Raw genomic sequence first — 26663 nt, forward strand, 5'->3', positions numbered from 1 at the left:
ATGGACAAAATTAACTCATTTAAATGAAGCGAATCACGACAAACCACTAGTGTATTTGACAGATATAAATCAAACTGAGAATTCAAACCAGTGACTGATATTTAATGTGCCACCAAAAAACAGAAAGTGCTTTGAATTATTGATAAGCAGGGAGCAGGACAATTTTAAACAGCCCTGCTCCTGCTATCAATCATTCATGCATTTCCCAGCGAAAACACTTCACTCCCTCAAGTGTCGGATCTCACTTAAAGGTGGAGGGCCTACGCTCCGATATCTCACTTCAATTGAAGGATACAAATAAACCAGACAATTAGAATGTATCATTCCTGAACAAATTGTATTGCAGCAGATCTCTAGGTCAAGGATACTAACAAATGCATTCAGTGTGGACTAACAAACAACTTCATCTCGCATATCTTTGACAATCAGTCATTTACAGCTACACTGGGAAACATTTGCTAGCATGTCTAATTGCAAACTTACTAAATTACAATTAGAGGCAGGCAAATATTTTCTTTAAGGTCATGTCTACGGTGAGCATAATCAAACTCGGACCCACTCGGACTAATGGAATACAGAGTATCTCTGTGCAAAGTCCTTTGGTGCCAATCACCCAATTAGTGTCTGCATGCAAGTGCTTTCTGCCCTGGCATCATAACATCGAAGGCTGGCAACTAGGGATGCATCGATCCGATACTCGGGATCGGTATCAGCTCCGATCCAGACATTTTCTGTGGACTTGGTAACGGACAGATGAGACCAATCCAAATCTGATCCTGTGTATACTATTCTGTGTTATTGTTGAGCTCCACGAAAGACACAAAAACATTATAAAGCACCAAAATGTTTTCAAGAACATATTTCAACTGTTCTAAAACTCAAGTGTTCAGTGTGAGGTACAGGTAAATATTGAAGTCATTAATTTCTAGTTCACATAAACTCTTCTCTCCGGTGCGGCTGTCTGTCATCCTCCATTCAGCGATCAAACTGTGCGACACGTTCAGTTACTAAAGTCAGAATGATGAAACTCTCTTCAAGAGCGCACAGTAACTGAGGTTTAAAACTGTTCAAAGAAAAGGCTCATTAAACTAACTCATTAAACTAGATTTAATAGACTACGTATCAATATATCTTCCATTTGTAATAATGATGTCTGGTTTGCAAACGAATCGTTTGATTTGACCGGTTCTTCTTAGTGAACCAGTTCACCAAATAGGACTGAATCATTAGAACCAGTTCGCGTCTCCAGTAAGCATTAATCCACAATTTATTTACTTTTTTTAAAGTGGCCAACACTCCCTCTGAGTCGAAATAAAACAATATTACTATGAGTAATTAATTTACTTAAACAGTACACTGACTGAACTGTTGTGAAGAGAGAACTGAAGATGAACATGAGCTGAGCAACTTTCTATGCAGCCTGCACACTGTGACTCCGTGTTGTTTCAAGCTCAACATTCAGCGCACAGGATGCGCATAAGTGCTCTGTGGCACTCTATATTGGCGCCTTCGGTATTATAATTTTTTCGGCAAAATCAGAGATTATTAATAGTCTTTCTTGTTCTGTCTTATCTATGAAATTTGGCTGCCTTTAATACTGTGCTATAGATTTAAAAGAAACGTCTTTTAGATTTCCATATAAATGTATATATTTGTTTTTTCAATAATGTATTTTACAACAATACAGAGAACAAATTTAACATTTTACCAGATTTGAGACTTATTCACTTTTATTTGTATATAAAATATTTCAACAGATTTGATCAAATTATTGTGCTCCTATGATTTTTCTATTATCTAGAGTATCTCTTGCTGTTGAAATATCTACCAACCTAGTTTATAATAATATTTTTGTAATTGTTTATGATTCTTTATTTTTTAATTTGTTATTTTTCATTAAAATGAAGTTGTTTTATATTTAGTAGATTGTTATTAACACAAGAGAGTGATGATCAGAGAACACAGAGAAGTATAGAAATTCTATATTGAATTAAAAAAAAAACTGTGCTGGTATCAGATTGGATCGGTATCGGCAGATATTCAGAATTTTCGGTATCGGATCGGTTCTGAAAAAATGGTATCGTTGCATCCCTACTGGCAACCCCTTCGTGATGGAGTCTACATGCCAACATCAGAGCTGGTTATTGTCTTCAGGAATCACTGAAACCTCCTATAAACATTTGGAGTTTCCTCTATCAGCAAAAACAAGAAGTGTAATGATCTGAAAGAAAGGCACTGCTTATAATCTTATTATTATTTGTCACGGGGATCTTGGGGACTCTAATTACAAATTTAACAACAACTGTGTTTTATAGACCATAATGGCACTCTGATCGCAAAGTACTAACAGTCAAAAGTCAGTATACATTTTTTTTTTTTTACTTATTTAGCAAGGATGCATAAAATGTATCAAAATTTACAGTAAACACTAGTGTTGTTTTTGGCGGCCTGTTTTAATTTTAGTTTTAGTCTAGTCTTTGTGTGAAGCTGTCATTTGACAAGCTACACAAGATACGCAATATCGCGTTCATTATTGAAGGCGATTCATCTTGGATAACGAACGTGATATTGCGTAGCTTGTCAGTGATCTATGGTTCTGTCTATTAAGTGCCGCTCCATTTGAAAGCAGGTGACGGCGATTTAGCGCTAATCACGGAACCAGATTTACTGACTAAATATGCATGATCATATCATTATGATATATCGCCCAGCCCTACATTTTACATTTAATTATAGTCATCGTCACACGACCAGCATTTACGTTGTGTCGTTTTCCTCACTTGATAAAGGTTCGTTGATGATGATATTTAGTCATAATTTGTTGACGAAAGCAACACTAGTAAATACACTTATAAAGTTAATTTCATTTCAAATAAACCCTATTCTTATGAGCTTTCCATTTATGGAATCCTGAAAAAAAAAATGTACACACAAAAAGCTTCCACAAAAATATTAAACAGCACTGTTTCAACTGTGATAATAATAAGAAATATTTATTGAGCACCAAATAATATTAGAATGATATTTTTTATGGGATTAAATTAAATGTCAAAATCTAATCAAATAGAAAAACACTTATTTTTACACAAAATTACTAATCATTTTTATTTATTGTATTTTTAATCAAATAAAGGTGATATGACTTGTCATTTAAAATCATTAACAAATCTTACTGTAAAAAGCATAAAAACTATCAAATACACAAAAAATCTCCAGTTAAATATTATATATTTTGCCTCAAACCATCCCATGTTATCTCTTTTAGTGGAAAAAGTTATGTTTTCAGGGAGGAACACATCAATGATTTGGGGAATCCCTTGTGAGGTCGAGGCTTTCCTGAGACATCAACTGTAATCCTGGGTTCCAAAGCTGTGACTAAGCTCCTGTACTTTCCCTGTTAGTACAACCCTTTCCTTCTCTCCATCCATTGATTTTGTCCACGGTCTGCAATGACATTTCAGATGAATTCTGTTATTGCTTCTGATTTGTCTCTACAACAACCAGATGACCTTTGATTGAGAATAATAGCTAAAAGCACTCTTTTTATGCAGCGTCAATGTCAGCTTTGCTGAGAGATCATATCATACTGTACTGTACACAGAATACAGTAGAGACTTCTAGTGGAGCTGAAAGACAGCAAATTATCGACAAGTGCACAACACCCGCCTGCTGTTCATAGCAGAATGACTTTAAACTGCACTGGTCAACAAGTAGGACGTTTTGAACGTGAACCAACCACTTTCACAAGCCACATCACAGCCGGTCTTAAAAATGTAAATATTTAGTGTATCACTCCAATTGTGGTGGCAATATATAATCTGATTCATTATTAGCAAATAATATATTATTATTATTGAGTAAATGACTGGAAACTAATATTTACCTTAGCAATAAAGTCACAATTTATTACACACCCTCTAGACTTAACAGGCCTGGGCATCGTGTATATAAACGTGGCTTTAAGAAGCCGAAACGGCGGTAATAGAGCACAGCTAATTATCCTCGTAGTTGTTTTTGACAGCAATCCCTGTGCCAGTAATCTTGTCTTGGCTCTCATCCAGTCAATCTTATTATTTGATTTCAGTCACATTTGACAGAGTACAAGGAACACAAACACAAGTCACTCAGTAAAAATGGAAACATCACACAAAAACAAAAAATTGTTCACAATTTCATATTAGCATTTTTTTGTCATTAGCAAGCACTAATTTAACAAACTGCTCATAAAAGCAGAACTTACAAACGGACCAAACAACCGTGCTTGAATTTTTGTGATCCTATGCAAACAAAAAATGCCATATACAAGGCCCAACATGCCATAACTTTACCATGATTAATTACCAAAAACATATGAATACGGATTTTAATTTGTAAAATATATGCAACATAATTTAAAACGCAAAAATCAAGTAAACATGAGCCACACAGCCATATTTCATAATTCATCAGTCCTAAACAACTTCATCAGCCAAGCGCAATAAACGATGAACCATTTGTTTGAGGGCTGCACAATTAATCGAATTTCTAATTGTGATTACAATTATGGATCCCACAATTTCATAACTGTTCAAAGCGGCAATGAGCCTAATCATTCAAAGTCCACTTATGTTAATCTGTGTGCAAAACGTTTTTTTTTCTAGTGTTTTAAATTTTAGATTTAGCATAACATTATAATAGCATGCATTTTTTTCTAATTTAAAGAAGAAACCAATCCAATGTATAGCTGATATTTTTGGCTTTACATTTATCATTGCGCTAGCAAATTAGCAACAACAGTGTAAGATATCTACCATGTGTTAACTACTACATAATACAACAGACATGGTTTCCAGCGTTTGAAGTCTTTAGTAATGAGCTTATGCAAACATGCAATATTGATCTTTCTGAACCTCTATTCTGAATGCCTTTTATAATAATTTCATAATCCATTGGGACGTGGACATCTTGCCAAACATGTGTCACAACTTAATTAGCTATCAGAGACGGAGAAGACTGCACCTTTGACTGACAGGCCTGAATGCAATCTGTCTAAACTGTCTTTCACTAAACAATACTTTGTGGGCAAACTGAATAAACAAAATGTCAGATTCTCTTCTGCGATAATTCATGGAAGCCTAAGCAAATGATCAAATCCACGAATCTTTGAGAGCTGCATCTTTCCAAGAGGCAGTTTTAGGGCATCTATTACTGTAATGGGATATAATTATTAATCTTCTCCTCAAATGTCACGACCAGTTTGTAGAACTGATAAACTGTTGAAACAACCAAAATCCAGACTGATTCTACTACTGAAATTGAAACTGAAATCTAGTTTCCAAAAGACAATATGCAAGTGCTTAACTAAGACTCCAAAAGCACTAGAAAAGCAAATTGTTTTGCCAAGGACACATTCATCACCATGCACACAAAGTCTTCCACACTTGTGACAGCCTACTGACTTCCTCCAGCATCAATATTTTCCAGAAGAGTTTTCAGATTGAGTTGTTACTCTGTCAGAAAGGCAACTGTGAGAAATTCCAGCTGTTTCTCCTCCCTCGTACTATAAAAGTGGAGCTGCCCATCAGAGCTCAGGCTTCCAGGAACCTCAAGCCCTTCAGGAGTACAAACATATTAAAGTACATACAACCAACTTTCTCTGGCTTTCTAAGTCAACTTGGGACTCAAATTGTGTTCAACCTTTTAAGACAGTTAAGAGCAAATATGCAAAAGTAGTGACGTACATTTCAAATACTGTCAATATCATTTTTAAGTTATGGCCGATAACTAGCTAAAAATAAATGATATACTATTTTTGATTAGAACAGTAAGAAATATTGGTACTATATCAGGTGATGATGGGAAAAATTATTTATCTATTTTTACATTAAATCACCTTAACCATCATCTAATGCTTACTTAACTCAATTTTAATAACACTATTAAATTGATTCTTTAGCAATGTCAATGAATACTATTCATACTGTACATAAAAATTATGTGATTTTCTAAACTGACTTGTATCATTTAAAAGAGATTAATTTTTATATATATATATATGTGTGTGTGTGTGTGTGTGTGTGTGTGTGTGTGTGTCTCTGTGTGTGCGCGCGCGTGTGTGTGTGTACACATACACTTAAAACATTTATGAAACAACTTTCATTTTAAGAATTGTTCAAGAATCCATCTAACTTTTCAATCTCTTTTGTAAAAGACATCTTTTCACAAGCCAATCAAATTCGACAAATAAAGTCATGCCTTGCTTTTTTTCCCCTCATTGAATATCCTGTTTCACTTTGAAATACATATTACAGAAGCAAAACAGACTGCGAAAAGCATTTCACATTAACTTCAGGCAGGACGCTCTTTTGACGTCAGCAGCTGCACCCAAAAGTTGACATTCCTGCTTTGAAAGCTTCAGTGTCTAACTGAACAAGAAACATCATTTCAGCTTAGGGCTGGGCGATATACAAAAAAAAAATGATATCTCGATATTGTCAAAATTTTTACGATATTCGATATATATCTCGATATGTTTGCATTTGCATTTAAATAATAAAAAATAAAACATAATTTTCTTTTGCCCATTAAAAAAAAAAAACTATTTAGATTAAACAGCTAATTTAAGCAGTTAAAAAATCTAGACCAAGAGATCACTTACTGCTTTTTATTAAATGAATACATGTAGGCCTATATGTAACTGAAGCAGTGCAAATTAAGTAACAGTTACAGAAAGTGCATTCTTCTTTTTAGTGCATGCAATTCACAATTTAAACTATGCAACTGGGATAAGTATTTTATTTAAAAAAATTTAACAAGTTTTTAAGCTAAGAACACAAGTCTGTCAACTGTCTGTGGTTTTAAGAGAAGCTCTGTGGCATGAAACTATGGTCCTACTGACACTAAAAACCCTCTTAGATGGGGAGCTAGTTGCTGAAGCACATAGCTCTTATATATAAATATATATAAATGAATCATAAAAGACTTTTGCATTCTCTCTGTCTATATTATGGAAACTGGTAAACATATCAGTGAAATTCCCCAATAGTAATTCCAAACGGCCATAGCCTATGTTTCTCTATTCAAACATCAGCGGTCGAGTAAGTGCATTTATTTTGCGATCACAAATGCAAACAATACAGTTGAGATCTCACGACAGAACACAGACCGGCTGAACGACGCTTTCATTAGATCGCTCAATTCCAGCTTGTTAGTGTTTTCAGATTATCGTCGGCGGCTCTTCCGCAATGAGGAGTGAGCACGTGCGCATGGTTGCCAGATTGCTTAAAATAAGCAAACACCGGGCAGAAAATGTATCCTTGTAACAGTGGAGCTCTGATTCGGAGATTTAAACTCTTGTTATCTGGCAACCGCTATCATTACAGCTCTCGTAGTAGAGGGGCGTAGAGCAGTCAGCAGTTACAGGTTCCTTTTTTGGACATTCGGCGCGTTCTTTTGGGAAAGTATGCTTGAATTTGAAATATTCGATATTCCCGATATATTCAAATTGTACATCGTCGTCAAAATTATTCCGATGTTATCGCTAATATTCGATATATCGCCCAGCCCTATTTCAGCTGACAATTCCATCTATATGGAAACAATAAAATACATCTTTTTCAAAAAATGACTTTCGTTCTTCCTCTGCGAACAAGTAACAGAATAAAGGAGATCCGTAGTTCTCTTATCCCGTCTAGCGTGCTACTGACAGTACATCAGCTCAGAGTGACAAACGCCTGCCGCCACGCATGATGCCAGCCACGAGTGGCAGAGGAGCACGGAGATATTTATCAGACAACAAGCCAAGCTGATCTTCAGGACATGATGCACTTTGTCATGTTTCTGTCAGCCAAAACCTGTTCTGCTAGCAAGTGACACTGAGTTTGACAATCTTCCTCTAGTGATTTTCGCCCTGCTTGTCCCAAATTTCAAACAGTTTGCGAGTTTTAAAATATTCTTGTATCGTGTTATAGCGTCTGGAACATCCCATGCAAATCTGCAATTTAAAGCAGGTTAAAATGTGTATATAAATAAACGAGACAATTTGTTATATTAAGTTTTCTAAAAAGGTATGTTTAAATAAGCAAATGAGGCATTCATCTTTCAAAAAAATAAATAAACACTAAATTGCATGCATAAATTTCCAGAACAGAAATATGAACACTGCATGAAGCCAGGTTTCATTTTGTTGACAAATAAAATGTTTCTATTTTAAGGAATTTTTATCACTCTATACATGATAAAAATATATATTAGGCAAAAAAATATATATTTGACCTTATTTTTATAAATGTTATATTAATGTTATATAAATCAGGTGAATGATATATGTAACATTCTGTAAAAAGCTTCAAAATATTGAGAGGAATAAAACTGATTTCTGGCTCAGTGTATTAGAAAAGAAAAAAAATGGAGAAAATTACCTTTAAAGATAATTTAATTGAAATCTACCAATGTAAATAAATAAGGTTGTAAATAAGGTTGTTAAAATAGACAATTAAATGTGCACTAATTAACTAAAACTAAAAACACAAGTGCAAAGCCAATTTTACTTTTTTAACAAACAATTCTAACAGAAGCACACAAAAACTGTATGGCATCTTTACCATAGATGAGCTTGAGTCAAACAAACAAAAACATCTTACATTTGTTCAGGAGAACAATTCCCCCTCCCTAAATTCAATAAAAAGGCTTTTAGCCATCATAATGATTTACAAAAAGTGACGAGACAAACAGATTTACAGCGACAGCCTGAAAGGAACCCAGCACAAATACAATTACTATTCACGTGACTGTTACCGCCAGCCCCCTCTGCTCACAGGAGGCCAAGAACGGGAAACACGCTAGTACAGACTCAGGCCCAGAGTGCTCTCAATTCACCCCTTTAAAAGAAGCCACCAACAAACGGGGTGGAGAAGAAGGCTGCCATTGTGGAAGTCACTTAAAGTGACAGACACTTGGAACGGCAGTTTGCTACAAACCAGCCGCTATCATTATTCAATATCAGTTGAACTGACGAACCATAGCCAGAGGGCAGCGATGTGTGGTAATTCTTTAGATACCAGCTGCAGCTAACAACACGGGGTACACCACCTCATTACTAGGGTCAAACCTAAACAAAAAAACTGTTGTTCTTCTGTCTAAATAAACCATTTTTATTTGAATATAGAGACAAAAAGCACAATTGACATTGACGGCACAACACAAAACCATGCTCGGGACTATACACTGCTCTTTATGAAAAAACTGAAATCTCAGAGCACATTTTTGGCCATTTAGTTCCAGAAATTATTTTAACTAAATATTAATCCTTAATATTAAATTTAAATATTCTTACATGCAGATACAACAGACCAATTCTGATCACTGCAATGTGCTAAACACAATAATTTTAAAATATCAGTTCCACAAATAGCCACTCTATAAAAAGAAAGTGGACAACTGACAAATAATATTACTTATTAAAATTATTTTTGGATTTTGCAGTTCTGATATGACAAGTTAATTTAATACAAACATGCAAAACTGTAGAACAATGTTTGTACAAATACAATCGATTCAGATAAAGTACTTCAGAAACATTTTGCTTGGTGTTTCCATTACCCAAATATAATACACACCTAGTCATAAATCTGTTTAAATGTATGAGTATTCCTGATGGCAAAGCTGAATTTTCCGCAGCTTCTTCAGTGTCACATGATCCTTCAGAAATCAAATCAAATATTCCGATTTATCCCAGACACAGTATTTCCTCCTTTCATTTTTCTATAAAGAATGAAGAGTACAAAATAGGCCAACATGTTAAATAAGTAAGCATGTACATTGCGGCTCTTTGTTAGTACAACTTGCCATCTAATTAATGATACTGCGGCACATAAGCAGTGGCCCCTGTGCACATGTTCAACTGCCTTTACACTTCCCACCTGCCCACTAACAAACAAGCTGCTTCGCGTTCTGCGGTTGTCGATGGCTGTGGTGTGACGCAGGTTTGAGGTTTGCGCTCTCTTCCTTGAAAACAGACCTACATATGTTCGTGTGGGTGTTGGCAACTATCTGGGTGGGAATTCTCTTGCAGAGGAACCCCTCAGGGCACTCCAGATTGAGTTTCCTCTGTTCCTGTGTCCCAGAGTCAAAAGAATTCCAGAGAAAATTAGACAGACAGCCATGTGCACGAAGCCAGCTTTTGAGAGCTAGAACAAGGTAAGTCACAGAAAGCCAACCTCAATAATGCTCAGGGATATCGATTCGCCGCTCGAGATATCCTGAAAAGGGTACTTTGCTTTCCTATATTTGTGATGCCGACAAGGGAAAAAAAGATCTGCATGTTATTCCCGGTCTGCTGTTCCTCTTCTAAGGGGCCGTCGTGAAAATTTGAGCTGGCATGTGCCATCCGTCCCTGATGACTGCTTACTGCAGATGCGGAGTCAGGAGCTTTCAGAGCCGTCCTCTGAGAACACACACCCAATGTTCAACCCGCCACCGGCTCAATCTAGCTAATAAAACAACAATTCACTCTGATGTTCAACGTCTCACCCAGGGCCTCGGCATCATAGAAAACTATGGGGGAATTTAACGGACACCATGCCGTCTTTAAGGCATGCCAGATTAATATGCCAGCAGTGGGTTAATGTGCAATTAAAACATTTAATGTGAACACTGTTTGCTTATGCATCAGCGACAAGCTCACTACAGAAAGATCAGATTAACGATCTCAGCAGCCACTAATGAAACATTGAACGTGTTTAAGAAAACTACTCACTTAGAAGCTTCACTTTGCTTGCCTTCTAAGGGAACATTCTAAGCATCAGGCAACATTATAATTGACGAATTGCAATACTGTTATTGATAACTAAAACTATTAAAAATAATTTTGAGTAATTGCAATAAATCAGAAATAAATACACAACCACCCTATAATAATAAAAATTAGGTTTTTTTTTCTTTAAGCAACAAACAAGAAAGAAGTATACATAAACAAGATGTTTATTTGGTATTCAAGAGACCTAACTGGCTTTTGTCTATTGAAAACAATAACTGTAACCATCTGAAATTAACAGCAGTAACTGCACAGAAGTAGCCTACATTCAATACAAACATATATGCTACAGACATCAGCATTTAGCTACTGTTTCTGATTGGGTTGAAACTACATAGAACTGGCCTTAAATGAAAACATTAACTGTAACCATGTGAAGTTAAACGCAACAATTGCATAGTTTTACAATCCAAACAACACAATCAACGCACATTCAATAAGATGTTTCTTAATCAGCATTCAGTATTTGTTTTATAGTTTTTACATTTGGTGAAGGTAAAAAGGGTGTAGTTTTACACTACCATTGAGAAATTTTAACCAAACTATGTTACAGACGTAACATATGTTAAGACCCTAATGAATCATGTCAAGTTGTGGAAAATATAAAAGAAACTCCAATTAATAATAAATACTATAAATAATACTATAAATAATACACTGCTAATTTGAAACGCTCTATCTAGGTAGCAACTAGAATCACAATCAATTTTAATGGAGTTCAGAGTTAACTTATTGCTAAGCTAATACTACCTATACTTTGAACAGTATTTTAACACCAAAGAATCATTTACACACCTTCGTGTCATTCCAAACCTCTATTACTTTCTAACACAAACGAATGTTTCTATTTTGAAGAATGTTTCAGCAGCTTTTGTCCATGTAAAACAACATTCACTTCCATTGTATGGACAATGTAATTTGTGTTCCATTTGAAATGTCTTGAGGATGAGAAAATGACAATTTTCATGTTTTATGTGAACTACTACTAAGGTCAGAGTCGGCTCACTAGATTCTGGAACGGAACATAACAGAGCTTTAGTCCATTAGATGGCAAAAATATTTGTTTCTTTCTAGCTTTTGTTTTTAAAGAAACCATATTTTTAATGACACACTGAAATGGGTCTGCTTTTAAATCATAACGCCCAAAAGGATTACGCTGTTTGTCAACAGTTAATTAAAAAGCACTGAGAGACAATGACAAATACTGTTTGAAGATGATCCCTGGCAAGCCTCACACAGTCTATCATTGCTGTCTCTTGAATATACGATTAGTTTAATCTCATTACAGCAATGATAAATGATCAGTGCAACAATGGCTTCTGTTTTCTCAAAAGATGCAGCAAGAATGAGGTATGAAATATCAAGGTTTAGTTTGCAATATCACTTACTCTTATCGCTCCTCTTTCAGCTGACAACTTTATTGTGATGGTATTCAGACCACACAAAACCTACAGTTTCAATTTGTTACAGCATAAATAAACATCGGACTACTTTGCGTGAAAAAAACACCTAATTGCTTTGGATTTCTAAGAAACTACGCACTATTAAATCAACTCTACTTTCTCCCTTATGACAAGGCTCAGTGAAAACCACTAGACCAGCCTGCCATTTTACAATATTTGCACTCTGGTGTTTCTAATATGGCTCTTTATCTGAACAGCCCAGGTAGAGAAAATAAAAGACATGAGCTCATAAGAGTGTGAACCAGTCTAGTTCAGAACTGCAGGGGTGAACGAGAGGGAAAGGGACATAGTAGCCACCAAGAGTGTGGTTTTTGAAACAGTCATTAAGAGCCAGGGCACACAGCACTTACCTGGGAAGTGGTGCTTGCCATTGCATGCCAATTTGAGTCTGGAAATACACGCGCAAACAAACACACTTACATTGTTCTGGATTTATCATGCTCTATCTAGCACCGAGTCTACACTAGCACTCCATGAACATCTCTCTGTTGCCTACAGCTGTCACCTCATGAGCTCTGCATGGAGGCTGTGATGCATGAAGTGTATTTGTGGAGCAAGAGGTGTGTTCTCAGATGGAATACATTTTATCATTGTGAGATCTGCCTTGTACAGTTAATAAATGCTAAAGAAAGCTCTGGGCCGTGCAGTTTCTATGATTTTGACACAGCGGAATGCATATAATAACAGGTTTCAATCAAAAACATGGAAGATCAGAATGATATGTATATGATATGAAAAAAAAGATTATAGAAAATTGCTTAATGTAAAGAAAATGAGCTGCTTTAACAGCATACTACGCAAGACTAATATGATATTACATCATACCAGTGTTCCCTGCACCATTATTTAACAGTGACGCTCTGTTGAGTCTACAGTGCCAGAAAAAGTCATTTTACCAGAGTTATGAACTTTCTGAATGTAATCACTGAAAAGGTTGGGTATTACAAAATAAAACAAACACAATGTGTATTTCAAGTATTACTTTACCACAAAAAGCACAGCCACTAGAATCTGAATTATCAAATAATCAGTCAAAAAGACTTCTGACGCTTACTGAACCAAAGGCCATTTCAAATTTCTGAATCTACAGAACTGTGTGTTGAGGACTTAAACTTGTACGTAAGAAATTCTGAAATTTACAAGACTGAATCAGGCTAATCCCAGACTAGTTGACAAAAAAAAGAAAAAAAAATATTATATATATATATATATATATATATATATATATATATATATATATATATATATATATATATATATATATATATATATATATATATATATATATATATATATATATATATATATAAATAGAGAGAGAGAGAGAGAGAGAGAGAGCTAGAGACCTATATATATATATAAATATTTTAAATACAATGGGTCACAGATGCTTCATCACGTTAATGTTAATGGAATATACCCTGCCTACAAAACCCAGAAATCTGAGAAACAATGAAATGCATTTTTACGGTTTGAAATTAATTCACCTTTTTTCTGTGACACTAAGGGATTTGGAGGATCTAGTATGAATTTCATTCGCCACCGTCCATTTGTCATGTTCTCCTGACATCTCCTAGTTGCTTTTCATTCAGCTTTCATTTAGTCTCACCTTGTGCAAATGTCTAAGCCAAGGTTATATATGCATGTGATTTGGCACCCGCAAATGCAAATCTTCCTTCCCGTAAAAGGCAAATTTGAATGAGAAACAATATTTATCTTTCCTAAGAAAACCTAATTAATTTACTTTGTCAGAAAACATGTATGAATCCCCCAGGCCGCGTTGAACGTAATTGCAAGCCCCTCTCAGAAACACAGTGATCACTCGCTGGGACGGAGGGAAATCTCCCGCTCACAGACAGAGACAGACAGCTAAGACACGGTGACAAGGTCCAAGGTTTCCACATGATGGAATACATGGCAGTATTTCAATACATAAAATGAACGCAGATGCATTGGCGTTCTTCTGCAAAGCCTGAATAAATGTATACAGATAAACACGGTTGAAAAAAAAACATTGGATTTTAGCAATCTCTATGTGTTAAAATATATATTAAATAGCTTTTGTACAAGAAGTTACTTCAGTATAATATTTTCAATGACTTGAAACAGAGCCCTGACGCTGAGTCTATAGAATCAGTGTACTTAACACAGATATTTGTTTCTCAAAGAGAGATGGATCTCTTTAAGAGAGTAGCAGGACTTAACAGTTTAGCATGGAGAACATGGCTCACTGAATGTATACTAATTTGCCTCAGTCAAAGAAAACATGTTGAGGACAATATGTTTGTTTTGCTTAAGCTGGATTTGCACGGCACACAGCGGCAATCAGACTTCAAAGCACTGTGAGCTTTTATTGGCACCGAAAAAAACGAAGGTAATTGCTTATGATCATGAAAAATTGTCAGTGTGGTGGGGACATTTTGTGCTATAGTGCCAAATATCAAGCCCTCACATTGGAAAAAGAGAAGCTCGGTGTCATTTTTGATTCAAAGTACTTGCTCTAGCTGACAGAAACAGGACACAGGCATTGTGACATCTTCTGCGTTCATTTTTCAAAGAGTGTCAAATCAAACATGCATGAGCCCATGACAGTGTGGGCCTGAAAGTCTCTATCTAAGGCATAAAGCACTTAGAAGGGCACCAGCTAGCTAATGCTTTGCACACTGCATCCCAGGGCATCCTTGGCCACATTGTCAGCTCAAGAGTCAGAGGCAGCCTTCAACAAGCTTTCAACTTATGCAGCCTGGAAGCAGATTCGGTCCCACGCCACGCTCATTGCAGATGCATGTAATTAAAATCAAAAGTCCCTCTCTCTCTGCTTTGCAAAGGTCATGAACCGCAAGATGAAACAGAGCAATGTACCCGTAAGTCTGCAAGGAAATCACAATCATGCACTACTTTAGTCTGAATAATCTGTGGTTCGGATGCTACACTTCATGTTAACACACTAACCCTAATCACCACAGAAACAAAAGTGCACACACATGTCAAGCAGGCGGTTTTGCAGACGTAATTTGAACTGTTAAAAAAGGCCATCAGCGTATTAAGTGTAATAAATGATCCACAGTGCAGCATGTGAACTCAAACAAAGCCTAACTCGGGTTCAAGAGTGGGCGTGAGTGGGTGGTGGCTAGACCGACTGTTCGCTTTATGATGAATGAACATGGGCCAACTATTTCACAATTTCACCACAACAGTTTGCTAACAGTTAAATGTAAACCTGTCAAAACACTGAGTAGTATTTTCAGCTGGGGAAAAAAACATTGCTATAGGAAGAAGAGGAAACACAGCGATGCAGTATGTGACACCATTAATGAAGAGTACCAGTCATTTTAACCAAATTTTGCTCTCAAGTAAACAAAGACGTTTGATCTGTGATGAATCTGAATTAGTTGTGGGTGAAAAAATGATGTTATGGTACTATGAAACCTGTTGGAAGACATATTGGAACTTGTTGGTCTTTTTAAAGTTCTAAAACTGCCTGATTTTTCTTATTTCTTTGAAATACAAGTCCACAATACTTGATGTACCACAACTTATAAAGAAAACCCTTTACATATGGCATTGTGACCCAAGTATCATAATAATACTCTATAACGGAATCACTCATGATTCCCACCCTTAAATCGCCCAGTGAATTAGGCAAGCTTTTGTCACACATGCCAAGAATTTGAATGTGAAAAGAGATCATCTAGACTTCGTTCCTAAACTGAACAACCTTGAACACATTTGGTAGACTAGACACAATAGACACAAATGTGCATAAATAGGCAGTGATGTGAGCAATAATGACTAAACCCTAACTGAATAATTTGCGTGTAAAATCTGATAAATTTCAACAATGTTAATTCGTTCAAATGACAGCTGATGATTCTCTCTATTTTGGCATGTTAAAATAAACTTTTCAACGATCTTATGGACATTTAATCCCACATTAAGCTCAATTAAGTCCTGTGCAATACCTCTTTAGTCCCGTTGACAGAATGACTTGAGCTCTATCTGTGTCTTAACATGACTATTGCTAAAGCCTCTGCCCTTGGTAATGATGATCCTCAACCTGGGGCCCCATCTGAAGGAGGGAGGAAAATAAACTCCTCTCCTAGACACATTCTCCATTCCTGACTCATACAAGTTAAGCCACTCATAGAAGGGGGCATCACACTGGTGGGTAAATCTGCGGTGTTTTAAAATACACCCCCAGCAGACTCACCAAATGAGACTCCAGTCTTATGGGTGGGTTCATTTTTAATCATTTGCTAACAATAATTGGCCTTAACAACACACCTCCTCCAATAATGTTAACATGAACCAACACCACAATTCAAAGTGAGTGAGCCGAGAGGGCAGTACTTTCACCTTTGTTCCAGGAGCAATTCACCCTGAAGTAAGGGGGAAGTTTTTAACATTATACTCACACAGCCATGTAAACATTGACTGTGATTGTACTGTACTGGAGAGATGACCAATCAATTGTCATCAAATGACAACGTTGACTGAAGAATCATGCTGAAAAACAATACCTTTCCGTTTTAAACAAGCATGCCCACCAAAGAGAAACTCTACTGTTAGAACTTAGTTTTGAAGAAACAAAACCCATTTTCATGAAAACAATGACAATTTACTGTAAACTCTGATTGTTGCTAAAAAGAACTTTGGCTACCTTCATAGGCTTCTTGTAGTATTATTGGCAATAGATTCTCCTACAATGATTCAACATCAATCATTTAAAAATCAAACGCAATAGCATGACACAGTGTAAAGCATTTCCCAGGTGTGATCAAAAAACATTAATAAATCACTTCATTCAACAACATGTAGGAAAATACAATCTTATTAACCAAAGCTGAAAGTTGTAGAATTACAAATTGCAAGGATCTCTCGAATAAACTGTTCACTTACAAAGCAAACATAAATGCATAAATAATTAAATACATGAATTAATAAAAGAATACTTGGTGGACACTTGGTATGCGTGAACTGTGTTGTATCTTGCAACCTCATAATGTAAATTAGTACCCATTACAAATTTTATGACTAAAATGTACAAAAAATCTGATCACTTCTGGATTTTATACAAATACATACAAAAGCAACAAGAAACTTATTTAACATCTGCTTCATCAGCTTATTTCTATATTACATCTTGTTGAATACTGAATAACAAATAAGTTTATCAAGTGCAAATTAAGTTACCTAAGATTAAACTGTAAATAAACTAGTAAACTAAAAATTGTATGGAAACATGAATATTTTGAAAGCAATGACTGCATAACAACAATATGTGTCTGCTTAAATTTATTTTTGCATGTTTGGTGCATGTTTTACAGCTACAGGGGCACAATCAGTAAATTACTAATTTATTAAACATTAATTTATTGCTGTCTCCTGGCATTTAACGTCACCCATTTGCAATAAGTAAGAGTAAAAATGTAATGGTTTCTGATTACAAACACTCGATTTGTACAATCTTATTACGAAACTGAGATCAGAGTCAGTTGGTACCCAACACTGCGTGTATCCTCAAAGTCTGCTCCAATGTTACATTCAAACATTCAAGGATTCCAAGAATCGATCGAGATGTTAAAATGTATCAGCGGTTACAACGTATAATCGTGCTTCCAAACGCGGCTGTCTTGTTACTAGAGCACAGCATGAAACATCACATTTCAGCACATGGTTGAAAGCCTTGTTTCCTCTTACTTATCAAGCAGCCACTATATAATTTCACCAAATCAAAAAGACCCGGCGAATTTAAATCGCATTTGTGCAACCAAGCCATCCAGACGTGCCCATCTAAATGCCAACCAACCGTCCACCGCATGACAGTGCCCTCTTCATCGAACAATGCAACACAGCAGAACGATACGCTGAACGGTATGTAAACGGTGGGCTTCTCCGCTTCAGTCAAATTCCGCGTTCCTCTGAACGCCACTGTCCACAAAAAATTGCTCAATAGTGTTTTGCTTCGAAAACACAAAGCCGTATCGCCAACGTTTCAGTTAGTGCAATTGTTTCCTCCGCAGAAATACATGTGTACACATCTTAGCGATACTTTAAGTGACTCTATTGTTAGCTGAGGTTGGAGCTAGCGCGGAGGCTACGGATTCATTTCAATGCGATGCATAAAAACCTTCCCAGCGAGCGAGGTGTGGAAAATTATAGGAAAACACAAACACAACTTACTTTCAGGTCCAATCACAACACGGCGCCGAAAATCTCCTGGATTAGAAGTTGCGATTTGTTTTCTCCCCTCACACTTCACAAACACTGGGAGAAAAGTGCACGGCGTTTCGTTAGTGTGACTGTCTGAATCAACTAACGTAGTGCACGGCAAGTTGAAGTGTCAAATTACACGGGCTATTCTATTACCACAGAGCCATGCTTGCTGGTTGCTGACAAAATGTGTCCCAGAGTCGCGTAAAGGGCTCGCGCCTTTGGAAGACAGCAGGCGGCGTGCGCAGATCAACGGACTGGATTTACACGCGAGTGCCAGTTGTTTGCTGTTTGAATGCTACAGTATGTCGTTTGACTCTATTTTATTGTAATCAAACCACGGAGACCACAATGCCTTTCCAGGATCCAGGATGAATACTTAGTGTGATTAGCCAAATATATAACGTTATCAAAACAATATGTGCAATATTTTTTATAATGTAACTATACTGAAGGCAAAGGGGCTTTTGCACTTAGTCTTACTAATATGTAAGTATTTTCAGTAAATAAGAATTGCAACAAAATGTGACCATTCTTTTCAAGATATAATTATGAGTAAACATCATTTACACAATTATATACATAAAATTAAGCATCAAGTTTACATTTATGCATTTAGCAGACACATTTATGTCGAGATGTAAGTTTTTTTCTCATACTCTCGTTTTTATAATTTATTTTTTGCTTTCTACGCTGCTAAAACAAAACAAATATTTTTTAATACATTAAAAGTATCCTATATAATAATATTATGATACGCATATAATAACAATAATGAGTTATACAAATCCATATTTTTCTGTTTCAGTTCTAAATCTAAAGTCTAAATCTGATAAAAATCTCCTCCCCAAACACAAACAAACGCGTGTCCATTTGAGTCCTTTTACTTCCCGCGGATAAAAAGAGCAGCTCGTTCCGTGTTTTGCAATTCGCCGATGGAAAGCTCTGAATAACAAAGACATGTTTGAGAGCAGCAGCGCCAGGCTTGGCTGAGTGGTGACGTCAAGGAACAATGACTCTTCCAGCAGTGCCGAGACAGCTCGCATCTACTGCCTCCTCTGCTCTCCTCAGCCAATGCTGCACGACTCTACTGACCGGAGTGGGAGGAGGCCGCCGCCGCGCGAGCGTCTAGTAGTGCATCAGATAGAATCAGTCACTGCACACGTTGCGCTGCCTCACACCACCACAACAAAATTCCATCATGTCCCTATGACTTATTTCCTAAAATATGGAGATATGCAAATGCACTGCCTGGGATTTTACAGCTTGTCATTTTTTTTCTCCTGACAGGAGCAAAGCAAATGACTCAAGCGGTAGCCTATTATTGTTTTTAATATAGTCAGATTTTGAGTGCTGTAAAACACAGTATTCTCATTTGTCTGCTACTAATTAAAGCAGTTTATAAATCTGCAATGAAACTGTGTAAATTATTGTCAAAATGATGTTGATACAATCTACATCCCTTTTTGCAACCATAATAGAAAACACTTGTTAATTTTTTTTTATTTTTTTACTTGAAATACTTCTTATGACATCCCCCATCACCACCCCAATTTCAGTTTGAACATTTTAAATCAATATGGTAAAGAATCCTTTGGACTGAAAGCAAACATTGAAAGAAATAATACATAACAGTGTATGCCATATTATGTGCAAATCTAGTTTTTATAAACATGTAGAATTTAAGTTCTGTGAATATTACAAACTTAATTCAGAGAAACGTATTTAGATGACCCCACTTCTGTCCGCCATTCAGTGTTATTTTAATATCACTGAGATACTAAAAAAGTTTTTATTAATATCTTTAATTTGATTTTGTTTATATATATATATATATATATACATATATATATATATATATATATATATATATATAATTTTTCCAATTGAACTGTAGTCAAAGTTTTCGTCATCTTGTTGTTTTTGTAAATTTTTAGGTTTCGTTTATTTTTCAGTTTCAGTTTTAGTTACTGCAGTAAAGTTACAAATGTATTTTTATTTACATTAAAGTTTATTTTATTTCAAATAAAAAATGTTTTATGGTTTTAGATTCAGTTTACTACAATAATCCTGCATCCATTTACATGATCACCAATGTAATTATAAATCAGATGTGAAAAATTACCATTTCCCCCCTTTTAGCCTAAGTCTATAAATCAACTGTCACCTCAGGAAGATGGTGGTCATGTGTGATATAGCTCATGTATAATTGGTTAAACCAAAGGTGCGACAATTGACACTCCCTGACAATTCACAGAACCCATTGTTTTTATTAAAGGAACACTGTGGCATTTTTCTCAATAGGGCGTTAGATTTCTTTTTTCCTGCCATCTGTCAATTATTTCCCAGCACTCTTTGACCAGTGCTGTCAGAGTAAGTGTTTGGAAGTGTCTTTTGACATCCTTAGCATCTCCACCACACCGCTGCTGACATTAATGCACGGGGCCCATTCTCTGAGCACTTTGTCTCAAGGACACTTGCTCCTGTACAGTTATCTAAGTTGGCAGGGATAAATCTAGCAGATGACATCATCGGTCACATTCTGTCCTGTTCTTAGAAGGAGAGTTCACGATCCGCCGAATGACAATTTAAGTGCTCCAGTCAATGTCAAAGCACCCTTTTTCTCACATTCAGATATATTCCATTAGTTTTCCAATTGCTGTTTTAACCACATTTCCTTTTCGATCCTCATTGGCTAGCTTGAATGTCTTTTGTTGACATGTACTTATTTCGTAAGGTCTCGAAGGCACTTTATCAAGGCCTGAATTTCAAAGTGATTTAACAGATGCTGTTTGAATTTGTCGATAGGATGACTGGTGCCTCAGATGGTTTTTGCAAAGATGGATATCCCTGTGTAACATCAGTATTGAAGCACGGTTTTAGTAATGCTGAGTACCTCAGTATCTATTGTGATATACCTTTTAAGATGCTTGTAATATGCTGTGTTCTAGGCCATTAATCATGTTTTTGTGAAGTCCTTCAAAGATGCCACGGTTCATGCGAACAAAATCACGAGCAGTCAATGAACAGCACACTTCAGTTCAAAGCTAGTTGTTGTAAGGGTTCTTAGTGTTCATGGATAAGCCCTCAACTCTTACATTCTGAGACAATATGACCAGATGGCTGCCAAGAAGATGGATGGACTTTAGGTGGAGTGACTTCAGCTTGACTGAACCTTGGTATAATTTCATACACACACAGATGCAAGAAATCAAGATACAATTTATAAGGTCTGAGAACATGTTGGACAGGGTTGTGCAAAACTCAGAACGGAAAAACAGCTCCCTTTCAATTAGTGAGTGTGAATTTGAACTGAATTGACAATGCATTTTGGATGCATTTCATATTTATATTTAATTATTTAAATACTGTACTGTTATGTAAGAATTTACTGTAATTATTTTTATTCATAAGTATACATTTAATAAGTATACATTATTTATATAATAATTGTATACAAATAAATACATATAAAATACATTTTAAATAAATAATTAAAAAAATTAAATATAAAATGCATCAATATTTAAATACATTTAAACTAAATAAATAAATAGTATCTATAAATATCAAATATAAACTCTATCAACAAAATAAACTGAGCAAACTTTCATGAAATATTTTTTACCGAAACATAAAAACAAGGCTCAGTCAACATTCTAAAGGTAACACCCACACAAGTTTGTCAAATAATTAAATTAAAGGGGTCCTATTATGCTCTTTTACAAAGTCTTGATTTTTAATGGGGGTGTACTAGAACAGGCTCTCATACTAGGTTGTTCGAAAAACACATTATTTTCCCCATATCTTACATTATTACAATACCTCTCTCCCCAGTCAGGCATGAACGGCTCGAATAGTTCCTGTATCAAATGAAGGCCCGCCTTCTGGAATACGAGATGTGCTGTGATTGGTTAGCTGGGCCAGTGTGTGTTGTGATTGACAGCCCTTGGTGGATGGAACGACACTCCTCCGCCGCCCGGTGGACGGCGACTGCTCTTCCGGTTTTGGGCAGCCGGCAGGCGTCCCCCGTTCCCTGCTCCTCCACATCATGGCGGACGGCAGCAGGCTCCGGCCTCCTGGCGAACGGCGGCGACTCCCCCGCTCCCTCACAGATGGCAGCCGCCCCTCCACATCACGGGCAGCCGGCAGCGAGCTCGTCTGTCCCCGGCAACTCACTACAGCCCACCGCCTCGAGCATCCCCGGCGCCTGACTGCTACGCCTGCTCGATAGCACCGCGGGTTCACCCCAACGGCGAGGGAACTTCGGCAGCACGTCCCTCCTTCCTCCCGGGCCTCGGCACCAACGCATTAAAACTGCATAATCATCAGGAAGAAGGAGGCGGGAACCAGCGAACAATCAAATAAGGTTTTAATAATCAAAATAAAGACAAAACAAAAAAAAATTAGTTCCGGTTCCTAGACACAAATAAAAACCAAACACAACACTGTGATAACACTTATTGTCTTCTCTAGTGCACCTCAACTAGGTCTCGTCCCATTCATCATTCTTTGTGACATCACAAATCCCAGAAAAGATGCGTAGTAGTCCAAAAGAGTCGTTCGTTGTAGTTTTTCAAAAGTGATTTCTGTTAAATAAAATATCTCCTTTTGAATTGGACTTTGAGCTTTGTAACTTTGCAGTTATTTTTTTATGCTCAAACAGCAACATTACAGACTAACTAAAGTTGAAAAAGCATAATAGCACCCCTTTAGATCAAAACATTTAATTTCTACTTGCTAACAATAGAATTGGAATTTAAAAAGCATACTCAATTCATTTGTGGTCTGGCAGGTGTCAATTTGATTTCATTTATTGCTACTTCCCTCTCAGATGAACGGCCAAATGAAAGGACACACAAACAAAAAACTAGACATTTTGGACTTGTATCCCCATTTTGCTGCACATTTCGACCCAGGCTAAAGTGGGCCGGAGCGCCACAGCTCAGCTAATTCCCTGACAATCACAGGGGAAATGACTGATGCTGCTGGGACTTCATAGCTACATGATGGAAGGAGAGTTTTAGTTCTGCTGACATAAGCTTTCACACACAGACTGAGCGTTCACAGATTATTTACAGCTCCTTTACACAACGCTCTATCACCCTCACAGACCTCCTTAGAGGAAACACAAGCGACTGTGCCAAAGCACCATTAACTGGGTAGGTGTAAAGGATATTAAAGAAGTGTAAAACAGACAAAGAGCGGATATGCAGATCAAGGGCATATAAATGAGCGGTGTGGAGACGTTACTGCAGCACACAAATATCAGCCCACACGGAGAAAGGCAGAGGTGCATAACGTATTTGACAACAAGACACAAGAGAAATCTGTTTAAGTACACTATTGATTCCCTTTAGAGTACAGCCACTGAGAAGAGAGTCAGGGGGGATGCATCTGGTTCTCTGTTTGCAGGAGAGGAGGAGGAACTCTCTCTCCCCCCTCTTTTATTTCTCAGAAAAATGTGAGCGACGGTGGATAAAGCAGACAGCCTATACCCCATGCTGACTGGACCGACTGGCTTTGGAGAGGGTAGAGACAATCAATGTGAGCTCACAATAGAGCGAGAGCATTCAGGGAGCTAACTGCTCCCTCAGGCCATGCAGGAAAGAGGAGAAAGAGGATTGAGAGGAGAGGTAGGGGATGGACATAAAGACTAAGTTAAGGTTTATTTGGAGCTTAATGAAGAGCCAGTGCAGGACGCGGTTTATTTTCCCCTCTTTTACAAAAAAAGATGTACGATATTTGGGCAGGACAGGCCCTTGGTTCGATCTGTGGAATGCACAGTGTATATTATACCTTGAGAGTTGCAGCTGCACACCATGTTAATTTTTAATTTAGCCAGTTTATAACAGACATGACTATGTGTTTGAATTGCAAATCCACAAAAAAAAAAGAAAAATGAATTTATGCCACTCCCTAGAGGCTTATTTTAGCATTTGAACTTGGAACAGCAGACGAGCAGCAGAGAGCATAAAGTTCACTCTGCTATTTGGTTTGATTGTTAATTATCCTCATTAAATGACATGAGGCAAGTTGCTCGAGAATCAACTTACCCAGTGCCTCTCAGAGTAAATTATGGGATGGCCAAATTCCCTCTTGATTTAATGCCTGATGGGTTTATTCTGGAAAATAAATGCGACCAGCACCAGATTTGCCCAGCCTCACTTCTCTGACCTCCAAACAAAAATAAAACTTCAATGTCTGTTCAAACTGCACAGTTAAGGAACATTATTATCAGCCTTTAACAGAAGATGATTTCTGTTCTTTGAGATGGCAATAATCAAATGATAGTGTTAGTGAACTAAACAATTTTACATTGATCCACATAACCTTTTTAAGTCTATTGATTGTTGGTTCTTCAATCAGACATTCTCTAATCTCTCAGATACACCACATCTATGAACATCTTTTTAATATCGAAAGCTTTTCTAACAGCCTCTGACATTCACTTCAAATCTGTCGTAAAATGTTAATATTTTTATACAGTGCATCAGAAGATAACATGCAAACATTTTATAGTCTATACAGTAGTTGATGCTTGTTGGTAATTGTCAGCAAATGAGGAAAATACAGTCAGATTTTTGGACTACAGAGTGTTGAACAATTAACAGAGAAGTGAAAATATAAAAGGGAGTTAGTGTTTAATTATGTTCTTTGCATGTTGCATAAACACAGCATCACTTTCATCATATGATCAGAAAATGAGTGCATGAGGATTTTTATTTGCTGTGTAAAACACAGTCCAGACTGCACTGCGGGAAAATAAGCCTCCTTCTCGGGAAATAAATGAAGCCCTTGTCTGAGAATGACCAGCATTTTCTCAGAGCCTTTAGATGTGTATCATATTACTGAAGAACTGGCATGAGCAGACAGGTTGAGACTGAGAAATACCTTCCTGTACATGACATCATGTAGAGAACTTCAGAGAGCAAGAGCTTTAGTTTAAGCATGCAGTGTCTGTATTTGTGATTCATAAGGGAAATGAGAGGAGGGCCCACGGCTATGTATACATGCTACTTTGATTTTGGATTTCCATCTCTCCCTCTCTCTCTCTCTCTCTGTGGTCACTCAGGCAGGGTAACACGTCTCTCTGTTTGGCTGGATGAAAATGTTTGATGCAATAGCTCTCTCTTGCTGTTTTATTCCGTCTTCTTAAACATTTGAATAAAATGGCCATGAATATTTGAATAAATTGAATGTGTAGGAGAATTTATACTTTCAAAGAACTGCTAAGATGTGACACAGTGTTTTTTTCTTTTTCTTTTATCATATTATATCTTGCCTAGTACACCAAGTGAGCCAAATGCTGCACTTTCAAAAAGGTGCATTATGTCCCTCATCACAATAAATAGCAGGATTGTACAAAATGTGCATTTGAAGAACTGGCTCTCTTTCAAGTCATGTGTGTGTGTTTGGAATTGATTTGGCCACACCCCTTACAGGAATTTCAACTTGAATTTGAATTGGAACGACAGGTTGAAGAATTTACTGCATTGTAATTCAAACAATACACCGATGGCAAAGTGTCCTTTCACAATAGGTACTTTATGAAATACAATAAAAAATATTTTATAATACGTTCTATACCTTTTATAAATTAAAAGTAGTTTATTAAATGACATTTATGAAAAATGAAAACATTATTTTTTTCAAAACGTAGCATTTTGAATCTAAAATAGACAGACAGACAGACAGATACTAATATTTTAACTAAACAAATTTCTGTAATGTCTGTATCTATTGTATCTATTCTAGATTCAATTTCTATTTTTTATCTTTTATCCATCTTTTATCCATCTTCTATCTATCTATCTATCTATCTATCTATCTATCTGAACCTTTAAGAGCTTTAAAAAATAGTTTTCCCAAGCCAACATTCATAAATCATCTTGACAAGCTTTGTGTTTATAGTTAAAAAAAAAGTTACAGTTATTTGAATTACTTTAAATTTCAATTCACTTTCATTTTACTTCTGTATATTAAAATTAAAATTCAGCTTCTGCAATGTTACCTTAATTCAGATTCAATTCAATTCTGAATGCCAGACAATCAAACTAAATCTGACCTTTGAATACTTTGAAAGCCTTAATAACTACAGACAAATTCAAATAACATTAATATAACATGATAAAATTAAAGGATAACCTTCAGACAGAAGTCCCGGACTGGGTCTTGTGAGTCCAGGCATGTTT

The 26663-nt window shown here is 36.5% G+C and overlaps 1 protein-coding gene across 5 annotated transcripts in view; it reads right to left on the bottom strand.

Annotated features, from left to right (window-relative positions):
* The window catches only part of zmiz1a (zinc finger, MIZ-type containing 1a), a 136344-nt gene extending 117699 nt beyond the window's left edge, over positions 1-18645 (bottom strand). For 3 of the 5 annotated variants that reach the window (XM_059517363.1, XM_059517367.1, XM_059517362.1), the window contains exon 1: positions 18439-18644. The gene's annotated coding sequence lies outside the window, so the exon portion shown is untranslated. Of the gene's footprint in view, positions 1-18438 lie in introns of all 5 variants that reach the window. The other 2 variants (XM_059517364.1, XM_059517365.1) reach the window with 2 other exon arrangements.
* Positions 18646-26663: the final 8018 nt, after the last annotated feature.

This window comes from Carassius carassius, chromosome 30 (assembly GCF_963082965.1).
Source record: "Carassius carassius chromosome 30, fCarCar2.1, whole genome shotgun sequence".
Classification (NCBI taxonomy): Eukaryota; Metazoa; Chordata; class Actinopteri; order Cypriniformes; family Cyprinidae; genus Carassius; species Carassius carassius.